This window comes from Amblyomma maculatum, chromosome 8 (assembly GCF_055883805.1).
Source record: "Amblyomma maculatum isolate TAMU_Amacu chromosome 8, ASM5588380v1, whole genome shotgun sequence".
NCBI classification, from domain to species: Eukaryota; Metazoa; Arthropoda; class Arachnida; order Ixodida; family Ixodidae; genus Amblyomma; species Amblyomma maculatum.
The window spans coordinates 117,977,137-117,990,010 of NC_139351.1; the positions used below are offsets into that span (position 1 = coordinate 117,977,137).

At 49.8% G+C, this 12,874-nt stretch overlaps 1 protein-coding gene across 4 annotated transcripts in view; it reads right to left on the minus strand.

Annotated features, from left to right (window-relative positions):
* The window catches only part of LOC146182299 (uncharacterized), a 238,159-nt gene that overhangs the window by 17,825 nt on the left and 207,460 nt on the right, over window positions 1-12,874 (minus strand). The window lies entirely within an intron of this gene.

Genomic DNA, 12,874 nt, shown 5'->3' on the forward strand with positions numbered 1-12,874 from the left:
GGTCTAAATTTGATTTCCATTTCTACGGCGAATCACATATTCCACCTCTATGAACGTCAAGTACTCTTGACTTAAGTGATGACAGAGTACTCGTGCTGCATACATCTATACGGTTCAGAGTACTCCGCTATATGTATATGCTATGCCTCTACAAGACGAATAGAGAGACTACGTATTCTCTACACACTCTGCCATTCCCTGAAAGAAGCAGTGAGGCATATAAAGAGCGTAGTGGCGGCGCTGCCTGCGAAAACGTGTAACGCCCCTTATGCGCAATTAGCTGCCGAGGACCCAAAGGGTGTTTCGAGGTCGCGGACACACGCCTCGCGCACGCCGCGGCTCACTGATGAACCTTCGCCCACCAAGACTTCACAACAAGCGGAGCTGACGTGCTGAAGGCGAGACGCCTGAATGCGGGGAGCTGTACTTGGTTTACACATGGCGGGATGGGCTCTGGCCACCCTTTCATTTTTTACTTGATTCGCGAGCCAAAGGCTATTTGTCAGCGACAAACGATCGTGGTGGTGAGGATGTCGCCTCCTAAGCGTGCGCAATAAACAAACGGCTAAAACAGGGAACTCACCGTAAAGAAATCATTGAAGAACTCTCGAAACTAACAAACCAACGAAGTTTCGTATAGTTTAGCACCGGAAATTTACCGGGGATAAAAATTGCGGTATAAAAGGCCTGAATATATAGTATGAGCCACATGTTCCAAAAAATGTTTCTCTTCTTTTTCTTTCCACACTTAACAGCAGAAGTAAGCTTCTGAATTCAAGTGCCACTAAGAATTAGGCGAACGGCTGGAAAAGTGCAGTCCGCGCGTGAAAAAAAAAAAAGTACGAGCTAAAAAAAAAAAAAAAAAAAAAAAAGAAGCCTCCATTGAAACATGCAAGGTGCACTGAAGGCATTAAGAAAACAATTGCAGTGAACTAACTGCCTCTGCATGTTCAAAGCTTGTCTTTATATAGCAAGTATATGCTACTAATGGAATTTGTACGTTCCCACACTCGCTAGTAATTAGCACTGACGGAGCAAATTTCAAAGTGAAATAAGCTATACGGATCCTTGGCCACCGCTGGCGCTAGCGCACAGTATCAGTTAAATCTCAAAGCAACAGGTCCGATGGGGAGCGCACATCGAGCAACCTGCTACATATGCACTGGAATCGACCCCGACATATATACTTGATGCCGCCACAGCTGAACTCACTTCAGGTTAGGTTCACAAAAAGGAACACCACGTCGAGGCACCCTAGTTCAGGACCTACGTCGAACAAGATTTCAGGCATACATGATTCGAAAAAGTGGCCAAGGTCTGTCCTTCCTGTAACATTCCACGAAAGAGGCGAAAGACAGAGGGATGCAAACTCTTTCTGCACGAACAAACCACCGCAATCAGCAAACTCCGCCTGCGAACCCTACGAGCGAAGGAACAGAGGGAGTAGGAGCCGTGAAGAGTGCTAATTAAGCCTCCTGCTCCACCGTAACGAAGAGCCCGTTTCCCACGAAACGTGCTGTTTTAGGGTCTGAGTCTCATGGAAGCACCTGGAAAACGTTCAAAGCTCTCGCGAGTCGCAAGCGTTCGGGGGCGAAAATTCCGCAACTAAATAGCCGCGCCGCACCCAAGTCCAGAAAATCGGCGTAATACATTTAAAGAATGGGCACACACAAACAAGCTGCCCGACTACCTCAACGACGTCATGTGGTCTCGTGACGTCACAGAAACCCATCGACCAATAAGTATGCCTGACTGTGGCGTCTGCAAACTATTACCTGCGAGGGGAGTTCTCGTACATTTTAGTCCATGCAAAACGCCTACGACACCAATGACACTGGATTTTCTTCAGAACGTGAGTCTTTTAACGCTCTCGCATTAGAATTCCTGCGGAAAACAAGAGGTGCTGCTTCTGTCCTAAGCATCAAAACAGAACCTCTTGTAGGTTGCCCTCAGAGCACTGGCGAAAAATGCTAATCTCCTCGCAGTCCGCGGCACGCAGATTTAAAAAGCAGTAACAAGGAGCATTCCAAACGGAAGAGCAAGTTGCATTGCTCGCGGTAATGACCTCGGGAGACAGCGAATGCTTCACTCTAGTCTCGGCGCAGCATCAGCGAACGCCAAGCTGCAGCAAAGGCGAGATGTCTTCCGCAAGTACCCAAAACAACTCGAGCCGCAAGTATTTCAAATAACCAGAAAAGAACACGACAAAGAAAAACAAAGGACATTAAACGCAGAGAACCATCCAGTTAACAACGGCAGCAGTTCAACGAACGCTGAACTTGCTTCTATGCATGCTATCGATCTCTCGATCGAAGAACTAACAAGCGAGGACGATGGAAACTCGGCAACACCTTCTAGACCAGCCGGTCTGGTGGTGCTGCACCCAGTCGAGAACGACAGAAGGAAAAGCAAGAAGGAAGAGGAGGAGGTGGAGGAGAGACTCGAAAATGAGCGGACATTCCAGAGCATCGCGTGCTTCTCAGCAAAAGTCTCTAAGAGTCCATTTGCGCCGTTCCGCGTTGTTGAGATCGCGACAGTTCCTATGCGTGTGCCTGTGTGCTGCTGTGCGTGCTGCTGTGCGAGCGCTGGTCAGATGAAGCCGAGGAGCGTCGCGCAATTTGGCGCCGCTGCCCGGCGGGAGAACAGGTTGTGTGCGTGTGTCTGCGCTTGTTTCGGCCCGCTCTTTGCCGCGCTGTCGGCGTCAGAATCGACCGCGTGCCAGGGTGTCAGATAGGAAAAAGCGAGCTGCTCTTTTGACGCTGTCATTCGAACGTGGTTCCTCGTCACGCGGTTGGCAAACCGGGGAATTCCAGCCCGGTTAAGTGTGGAGCGAGCATGGTTGTGGCGGCGGGAGTTCAGGGGTTGTCTCTCACGCGGGCGCAGAGGGGGGAAGCTGAGCCAAAACGGATGGCACCCCACGGTGGTTTTGTTTGGCGACATCGGGAGCAGCGCCCCCCTCGGACCGGGGCGTTGGCACCGGTGCTGTTGCTTTCTGGGTGACACGCGCAGCGAACTGTCACCGGCATCGTACTACAGCCAGGAAGAGAAAAAACAAAGAAAGAAACAAAACGAAACAAATACAAGACACAGGTATGCCAAAGCGGACACCGCTGCCGAAAACAAAGAATGGTTTGTAGTCGGCTTTCGGGGGCTGAAAATGAAACAGCGCAGTAGTACGCACGAAAGGAACTGCTCTACACGAGCGGAGGCATGTGCCACCAACGGTGTTGAGGAGCGCCTTTGAGGGCAGCGCCTTGGCGCAATTTTTGGCCACCAACGCAGCTGCGCAGTTTGCAGGCCACCCAAGCAGAGGAAGACAGTGAAACGATGAGACGAAAGGAACATTAGAAGCTCATATCGATTCGCTTTGGAGACATTCTTAATTCCCGGCATGCAAACGCGGAGTCTGCTGTAACAAAGCATTGCGTTCAAAACGACAACACTTACATCGATATCAGACCCTCGTAAGGCTCCGATATTTCCCTGCGCTACTGAGCTGCATTCGCATGTTGAAGACAAGTACCTTTTTTTCTTTTTAAAGTCGCCTGGAAAGAGTCCCTGATGACAATACGTCTCAGCTTGGAAGTAAATTCGTACAACGTCCCTCATCGTTTCATCAGAGTGCGAACTTACATAGACGCTGACATAAATGTGTAACGCGCTTCTAACTAGAAGCTAAAATAGTAGCTCGGTCCAAGGCGCAGCGCTGTAGCAGCGGCCCGGCCGCGTAGACGCTTCACTGGACTGCTCACTGGCCAACTCTTGTGGCTCTTGAGACTCTTGACCACAGTGTAGTAAGTTTGCCAAGAGGGCTCAGTGTGGCAAATTATCTGCAATAGTGCAATGGAAGAGAACACAACACCTGTGAACACCTCGTTCACAGAATCACGATCGAGGGAGGCGCGAGAGCTCGAGGCAAATTTGTTGCACGCCGCTTATCACTTTCTCCAACCGTCGTTAAAAACTTCTCCCTCTGCCCCCTTCACAAGCGCCAATCGAATTCTACCGCTTAGCGAAGTGCTCCATTATCGTGGTTCAGTTTAACAGCTGCGCTTTCGCAACCACAAGAGGCCTTCAAGCGCCCAGCTTGGGAAAGAAACCCGAATCCACGCCGATGTCGATTGACCTAGACCAATAAAAAAAAAAAAGAAAAAAAGAAAACGAAGCATGACTAAGGCGCTACAGACACTGGCAACATCGATGAAACACGGGCACGCAACAACATGGCTCCTGATGAGAAGATAGCAGCGAGTAATGCGCACTTGTCCGAGACCTGACCGTGACGAGAGCCGTCGCAAATGGGGGTCCCCCCGCAAAAATTCAAGGCCTTCGCCACGAAAACCGCTAGGGGGCACGACGCTTCACATTGTTTCAACGCACGCTTTTCCGATTAAGGGTCGGCATAGGTTAATGAAAACAATTTTCCGGAGATCCGCAGGGTAATCGAAAGCAGCGCTACAGAAAGGGGAATCGAAGACGACCTCGTTATTGACTTCAGAGTCCTGAGTTCACGGTGGTTCTCGGCGACCAGTGCCTAACGGGACAGACATATTTAAAAGGAGGTTAGCGAGATCCTGGGAACAAGAGCGCGCAGAGCTATTAATGAGTCGGAAGCAGTAGGGGCGGCGGAAGTCAAACACGCGAAAGGCGCACGCCACGGAATGCAGTACACACGGACCACGGTTAGAATATCTCTGTACTCAGATTAATAACTGGGACGACTAACTACGCTAACTATAGACTACCAACACTAGCAGCTAACTACACTAAAATAGGATGCAACTAGAATTTAAATGACCACCCGCAGGCCACTGGAAGGTGCAAGGCGACTGAATACGGCGTCGTGATTATTAATAGGCCGTTTCCACGGGCTAAATGCCTTCATATGGGGGTGCATCTGCTGTTTAGTTTGCCGGTTGTGCCTGATTATATAACTACCGAGCTATTAACAACGATACCCAGTCACTTTGAAACAATTTTTCCGGAACCTTAATGAGCGCCAAGATTACGAGGGCTGAAGTTGCGAATATAAATGCTCGAGAACGTTAAAAAAAAAAAAAAAAAAAACGCGATGCGATAAATATATGAAAACATGACAATGACAAAAAATTTGGTCAACGCAGCGAGGGCTCGTGCCGTGCCGACCTCATCCTAGCACTCGGGGCTGACGCAGGATTGGATTGGATCAGCTTTGCGCTTGTGCGAGACTACTGATGAAAGGCTGCTAGAGCTGTGCAGTGCAAGCGAAGCACCATGGCGAGATGCTTCGCAGTACTTTGCGCACAAGCGCGCCACAGAAAAATGACTCACACGCCGGTGCACCTCAAAGCGAACATGTGAAACGGGGCGTGCGGTGGCGACTCAAGACCATGGCAGCAGCCAGCTCTTGTCCCCGTCGTCGAGCCGCTGTTGTTGGCCGGACCCCGGGTCCATTGTGTGGTGAGCTTGAGTGCGTTGCCGCCGCAGCTCCCGGCCTCGTCCTCGTCGGGCGCCTGTGCCGGACGGCGGGCGAGTCCGGTGTACGCTCGCTGGGAGGGGTCGCAGCCAGAGATGGACGAAGGAGTGCTTTCGGAGCAGTGTGTTCGTTCCGAACCATTGTTCCCTCCGGCCGCCGATGTGGACGCGTCTTTGTCTTCTTCTTCGTTCCTCCCTTTTGTGGTAGCGTCTTCGGGCGACCGCGCCTGCCCTGCATTCACTGCAGGCGCCGCCTATAGCATTCTCGGTTCACCGTCTCCCATTAAATCTTCTATGTATGTGCACCCTTGGAAGTTGTGTTTCGTGTGTTCTCGAGGCAACGGATATCTGTAGACTGCCGGGGCAGAGAGGCTGCTCGACCCGTCAGTGTCAGGGAGCGCGGCCTGCTTTGTTCGAGACGAGTCCGAGGTGGCCTGAACCCTCGGCCAGTGCTGACAGACTGATTTAGTGTGAGTGTGGGTGCATTGTGCTATTAGTGCAGCTGGCGAAGAAGATGACGCATTGAGTTGGCGAGCCGGTATTCCTTTAACCATGGGGTCAGCTCGGGATTGCTGGACTGGAGCCAAATGGGATGACGTACGAATGAACGGAAATGACGCAGAGCTGACGTTCATAGAGCGCGGAACCGGAAACAACACTGTCATGGATAATACCTACGGGGGTGTGCCAATAGTACATTTCCGAAACCTAATCAAATAAGAAAACAGTGGCCAAGCACCGAGCGCCCAATCAAACAACGAGCGACCGGTATTCACTCGCTCAGATACTAAGTGATTATTTATAATCCATACTTCGTTCAGCGACAAGAAAATATTCAAGTAGCTACTCTGCAATGCAGAATTTCGCCCATCCCGTACTATCTATGCCAAAAGCGTGCAAGAATTTTTTGTGTCCTCGATGCATCATGATTATCACTACCGGCATATTTCCGGAGAAGATGCCACACATGTCTAGATTTAAACGTGACGACGGCGACAAACAAAAGAGTAGCTGAAGGCAAATATAGAGCTGCGTACTAAGCGTGAAATTTGTTTAGCCTGAATGCCAATACTTTTTGGATATTTTAATAAACCATGTTTCAGGTAGTGCCGCTGTTCTGCTCCAATAACATAAAAAGGTAGCAGTAACAAACACACGCGACGGAACAAACCCTGTCCATCTCAATAAATGTCACTAAAGATAGGGAATTATAATGTCCTTTCCTGAGCAAGTATGGACCAGGCATGGGACCTCGCGTCTTGTAATAAAATCAACCTTCCCCAGGGCAGGGACAGCAGCCGCGGCCTTTAGCGCTAAGTTACAATATGCAAGAAAACGAGGAAGTTTGAGTTATCTCTAGGATCGTAACGTTAAGAGATGGCCATAAATTTCCGTCCGGTAGAAAAAAAAAAAAAAATGAGGGAAACATGCGAACGAGAACAAAAGAAGTTATGTGTGCTGCAAAGCATCCGTTTATGGGCACGCAACGATATTCGATTCAATCTGTGCAGTAACGTCGTTTCGTAATGTATACAACGTGCTTGAGAACATCCAGCGTTTTACGGGCAAAGGTGAACGATATAGTTAATTGTTGACATTAATTTGAAACAACGAAAACGGCGTAGACGAAGACGAAGCTCCGTGTGCGTCCTCTTCCATTTTGTCTATTTCCTTTGTGCTGATTTTTTTTTTTTAAATCAAGTTTCACTGCGGCGTACATGGCAAAATTACCCAGGGGGATTAACTTCACTTAAAGAGTTAAGGCTTGTGAAGGCACTGCTTGGCATAGTTTTGCTTGGCGGTCTGGCATTGAGAGACTGGCACTGAGTTTGGCAAAGTGCTATTCCCCTTTATTAATGCGAAGGCATTACTTGACTATGTTCGCGATCTAGTCAGATGGAAACAGACGCAGAACGTGGACGCAAACGTGTCGGCAAGCCATACGTCGTTCAATAAAGAGTTAGGAGTAAGAGAACAATTGTATGAGGTAGAGGGTGAAACAATGTCACCAAATGCCGGACTTGACCGATGTGGAGTGATTAGTTAATTATTTAAAGGCAAAGAAGTCAATTAAACACCGAAACAGCCACAGACGTCGATATAGTGGAAGGACATGCAAGAGACGTCAGAATTGTGCGGAAGTCGTCGAAATTATGCAAAAAAGCGCTAACAAAACGGATAAAAGGACGGAATGGATTGCGAAGTGGTCAATTAATATTAAGACAAAAATTACTAAAAAATGTAAAAAAAAAAAAAGCTGCAATCGTGGTGACGTCACTCAGGCATGGTTGCCATGGTGACCGCCACCGCTGACATGACGGACGCCGCTGGCAGCGAAGCAAAGACAGGCGACGAGAATAGAGGAGACGTCTATGGTTTCGCATTTCTCCAATGCGGGAGGCTGCGGTGATCTGTAAAGTTTTTGAATGGTACACAGCTGGAGGTCACCCACTCATAGGGTGAACATACGAGCACGCGGCACGCTCTCTTATTGGGAGCGTCAGTGCGTCCTACTCGACTACTTCATTATCAGCCTGCCTATATCCATTGCAGGGCGAAGGCCTCTCCCATATTTCTCCACTTAACCCGGTTCTATGCTAGTTGCATCCACTTGACCCCCGCGAGCTTCTTAACCTCATCCGCCCACCTATCTTTCTGCCACCCCTGCTACGCTTTCCTTCCCTTGGAATCCAGTTTGTTACCCTGAGCGACCATCGGTTATCCTCTCTTCGCATTACATGACCTGCCCATGTCCATTTCTTCTTCTTAATTTCCACTAGAATGTCGGTAACTTGAGTTATTTCTCTGACCCACTCTGCACGCTTCCTATCTCTTAATGTTACGCCTACCATTTTTCGTTCCATAGCCCTCTGAGTTGTCCGCAACTTAAGTAGAACCCTCTTGGTTAGCCTCCACGTTTCAGCCTCATAGGTGAGTACAGGTAAGATGCAACTGGTGTATACTTCCCTCTTTATCGATACCGGTGAGCTGCTAGCCATAATCTGCGAGTGCTTGCGAAATGCACTCCATCCAAATGCGACTACTTACCGAAACTAAATGACAGAAAATTCGACCCCCCCCCCCCCCCCCCCCCCCCCCTGCAGGTCCCTCTTTTCTTAGCCACTTTGTTTCGACATGCGGCCGCGCTTGTCAGTAGGAATTGGGCTTCACAGAAAGCGGCCCCCTCCTCGTGTACTCACTCTAAGAAAAGTGGACGACCCTGTACACATGTCATCCGGTTCGAATCCCCATAGCCAACTAGACTACAACTTGTCAAGCAGAAGAATGCTATACGGGAAGCAAAATGATATGACACCATCTTAAACACTGCGCGAAGAAAAGTTATGTCACACTTTTGACAGGAAAGGAGGGGAAACCGGCGCGACATGGGGGCTTGTGTCTCAGGAGCAAACGATGTGCTAGAGATGATAGGAGGGAGGCAGAGCCCTGACAAAGGGGGATGTGTGTTGTGCATGCCATCGCCCCAATAGCTCCTCAAATGGATCGACAACGGCCGGTATCACTGTTGCTATGGCAACCAACAAGGCACAAGCAAGATTTCTGTTAGGATCTGATGATTTTATACGAGCGCTTTCGAAGTAATAAGCCTTCTATAATAAGTCTCAGTGCTCGGCGCGTGCCTCGCGATAGTCGCTGCCACCAGACCATTACCGAAAATGACTGCGTTTGTGGAATCAGCCTGCGCACACGCGGCCTGTATGTGGCTTGCGCGCCTTTTGCAGCGCAGGTGTGAAGACTGCGACACCTGCGGTTCCCGTTACCGCGGTTTTCCCTTGCCCGAGCGAGCACAAAGCGCGCCAACAATTCAGCTCTGCCCACGTGCACGCGTTACGCCACGTCGGAGCCGTCAGATATCGAGGCGCGCGCTCACTCCCGTTTTTGCCATGATTTCGGAAAAAAGGATTTTTGGAGTTCCGCGCGGGTGCGTGGATAAGCGTAAGCAACAAAATTGTTTCGGGGCGTTGTCCCGGGTTTTATTCGGGCGAGCTCGTTGCGCGCCCATTGTCACCGCTCGCGGGTAGACGCCGACAAAGGGATCGCAATTCTTGGAACAAAAGCTACGCTGAGGCCGCTTAATGATTCGTGGGATTCTACGAGCGATAGCTGCAATGTCGGCTGGGAGCTGTCTCATGAAAATCAGCCACGACGCTCGCCAAGTAGCGTATCGGCATTAAAATTAATTCATAATCATCATTAACATCGATCACAATCGTAGTCACAGATGCACTGTGTGGCAGAAATGTGAAAGACTACAAAGAATAACGCGCGCTGTAACCTCGCCGTTTTATGGAAATAACGCTCCAAAGTCTCACCATGCCCTGATCCTGACCGCACGCCTAACTTCGGCGCATTCAAGACTACGGTAAATCAGAAATGCAAATTCTGTTGCGTACAGGTGCTTTTGTATTTCGCCTACAACGAAGTGTCCTTGTTGAACGGCTCAGATCGAACCTGCAAACTGGTGCTCAGGAGATTCGGAGGCCTAATTCCGATCTCTCATCGGTGGCGCCATAGTAGCGTCGGGAACAGCGAACTTTAATTTCTTTCTTATTCGTTTTAACGACATTTCGCCAGATGACGCTGCTCGGAGGTCTCTACTGTTGAGAGAACGGAATCATGCCATCCAGACATCCGACAGAAGGGGAAACCGCTTCACCTTATGTTTCAAAACAACACCACGCGACCGAATTGATTAAAGCAGGAACGTTCCGGGCTAGGTTTAGATTCCACGTGCTTCACGCAGCCGCAACTGAGACTGCGTACAGGCAATCGTAAGGGAATATCCAGCTGCTCCTCGTGCTGCTCTAAAGACGCAGAACAGGATTTGACCGGCACAGCCGCGTCGTCGTATTCTGAGAACGCGACACGAATGCGCGGGAAAACCGAGAGATAGCGCTGACGCGTACATGCTTCCTTGATTTCGAATTTCATAAGATCGAGTCCTCGAATCAATTACAACTTTTCTTGAGCTCGCGGAAGATACCCGCTTTCGACTTAAGCGAACAACATCGGCGAGACAAAGCTGCCGAGTTCTCTGTTCACCTCCACAGCGCAAGAACCCTGTAATGAGAGAAGATGAGAAATAAACAGCGCTTCTCAACCATGCCGTGTAGCTGGTTTTTGCCCCGCTAGAGTAAACCTTGAATATGAAAAAAGAAAAAAGAAAACTGGAAGCAGTGCCACTCCGGAGTTTGAAACTAGCTAGTGTACACCTCTGTAGCGAACCACATATGCTAAGTATTACAACTGTTAATTGTGCACGTCGCGTGCTGATCAGTCCGCTCGCTTTCGACGTTTCAGGCGCTTTATACAGGCAACTTGCACGGTGTAGACGCCGCAGCGTATATCGCTTCGTCGAATGTGAATTCAAGCTCGATGCCTTCTTTTACAGCGTCTCGAGTCACTGTCAAGGACAGGCGTGCCTCATTCGTGCCCTTGCAAATCGCTGTCCACCCGCTGCATTTCCGCGTCTCGCACACTGTATACGGGCGATTTCAACTTCAACGTGCAAGGACTTTAAGGCTTTTCTCTGAGTTGCTTCGTCCCCCGAGCACCAGACTGTGTCACGGCGCTGTTGTCAGTATAGCTGTCAGCACGACCAGCTTCACACCATGCTGCCTCCTCTCAACCTATAAGCCTCCTTAACGCCAGTGCCAGAGCATCACCAATTCCTGGCCCTTCTCCAGAAAAACATTGTCAGACACGGTAATAGGCAGGTGTATATACCTGCAAGGACGTCGATCGTCGGCTGCAATCCGAACGAGCCTGCGGACCATGTAGTGTATGGACCCATCTGCAGAGATATCGCTCGCACGCAGGGACGATGAGGACGAAGCAATCATTCACTGTCTTTCATCGCACCGGCATCCCGTGGAGTGCATAGCACAGCTGCCAGGTGATGAAGAGAGCATAACAAAAAGAAGCGAAAAACGCACTGATAGCCGCGGGTGCACAAAGTCAAGGGGGGGGAAACAAACGTCAAAAAAGAAAGTGCGAACGCATAAGCAATCAACCTGCGCTGCTAATCACCGGGGATCCCGAAGGACGCCCCCGCGAAAAATGCGTGTCAAGCGCGCCTAGCCAAAATCGGTGTCAAGATCATTACACGCGGTACGCACAGACACACTGCACGAGAGCACGAAAAAGACACCCCCCTCCGAGCCTGCCACGCACTGCATAGAGCAGCAAGCAACACGCCCCAGAGAGCGCGTGTCTATAGGGCTACCCCCTCTAACAACTCTCCGTGCATACGAAAGGGGCCACTGGCGTATCGTTAGCGACGATACGATCGACGGCACGGATGAGGTCTGAAAACAATAAGCACCCCTTGCTGCCTCGCGGTGCGAAGAAACTCGATAGCTCTCCGTACAGCTCTTCGATGCGCGCTGCCGGACGATTTTGTGAACATCGACGAACTGGTATATGGACGTGGCGGCCGTAGTGTTTACGTAACGACCCTTGCGCCACATCGTTCCAAAGGCTATCGGTGATCGGTTGTACATATAAAGCCCACTGGGAAAGGATGCGGCAGGGGGGGTGGGTAGATCGCTTTCGAAAGTGTGCGCCGAGTACGGCGCCGTTCCCCATGATGAGGCTGAGGCGATGTCGACTCGTAGTATAATTGCGTACGGCGCGTCGTAGCGACGGTGGAGGCGGTGCAAGTGTGTACAAATTGCTCGTGAAGGCGCCTTTCTCGGAATAACGGGAGGTTCCAGCGTACTTTGATTTCTGTTTATTTTCTTTCCTTGAAGCTCTGTCCGCACTTATTGCACTCCTCGTATACGCTCTTATTATCGCGAGAATACGGAACACAAACGTCCCGTCACGACCGTCCCTCCAGAGATCTCCGTACAAGGACACAACGGCTGGGAGAGCCTCTTAATGAAAGATAATGAACAGCCCCCGCTTTCTAAAATGACGTTCTTTAATAAACTGCGAAAAAACAAAAAGAAAAAAATATGAAGAAAAAAAATCGGGGCTAAATGTCCGCTAATAAACCGTAGCCCAACTGAATGCGATGCGGAAACGAATACAATAGGAATAGGAATCGCACAATTTCTTTGTTTCTGCCCTGCGCAGACATACTATAACAGGAGAAAAAAAGAGACAAAGAAAAACGCGAGGGGGGGGGGGGGGGGGGGGGGGGAGGCGACGACGACGACTATAAGGGCATAGAAAACAAGAAATCTCATGCGAATAATAACACTGACTGCCCCAACACTTGAAAGAAAGCAGGTGCACCAAAACGGGGGAAAAAGAACCCGAAAATCGACAAAAAAAAAAAAAAAAAAAAGCAGGTTTTTCGTACGCGTTGGGGGAAACATATGCCATGCACGATCAGCGGTTTTTTTTCGGTAGGCAAGCTGCAAGTTGCACCAACAAAGCCTGAATTAATTTG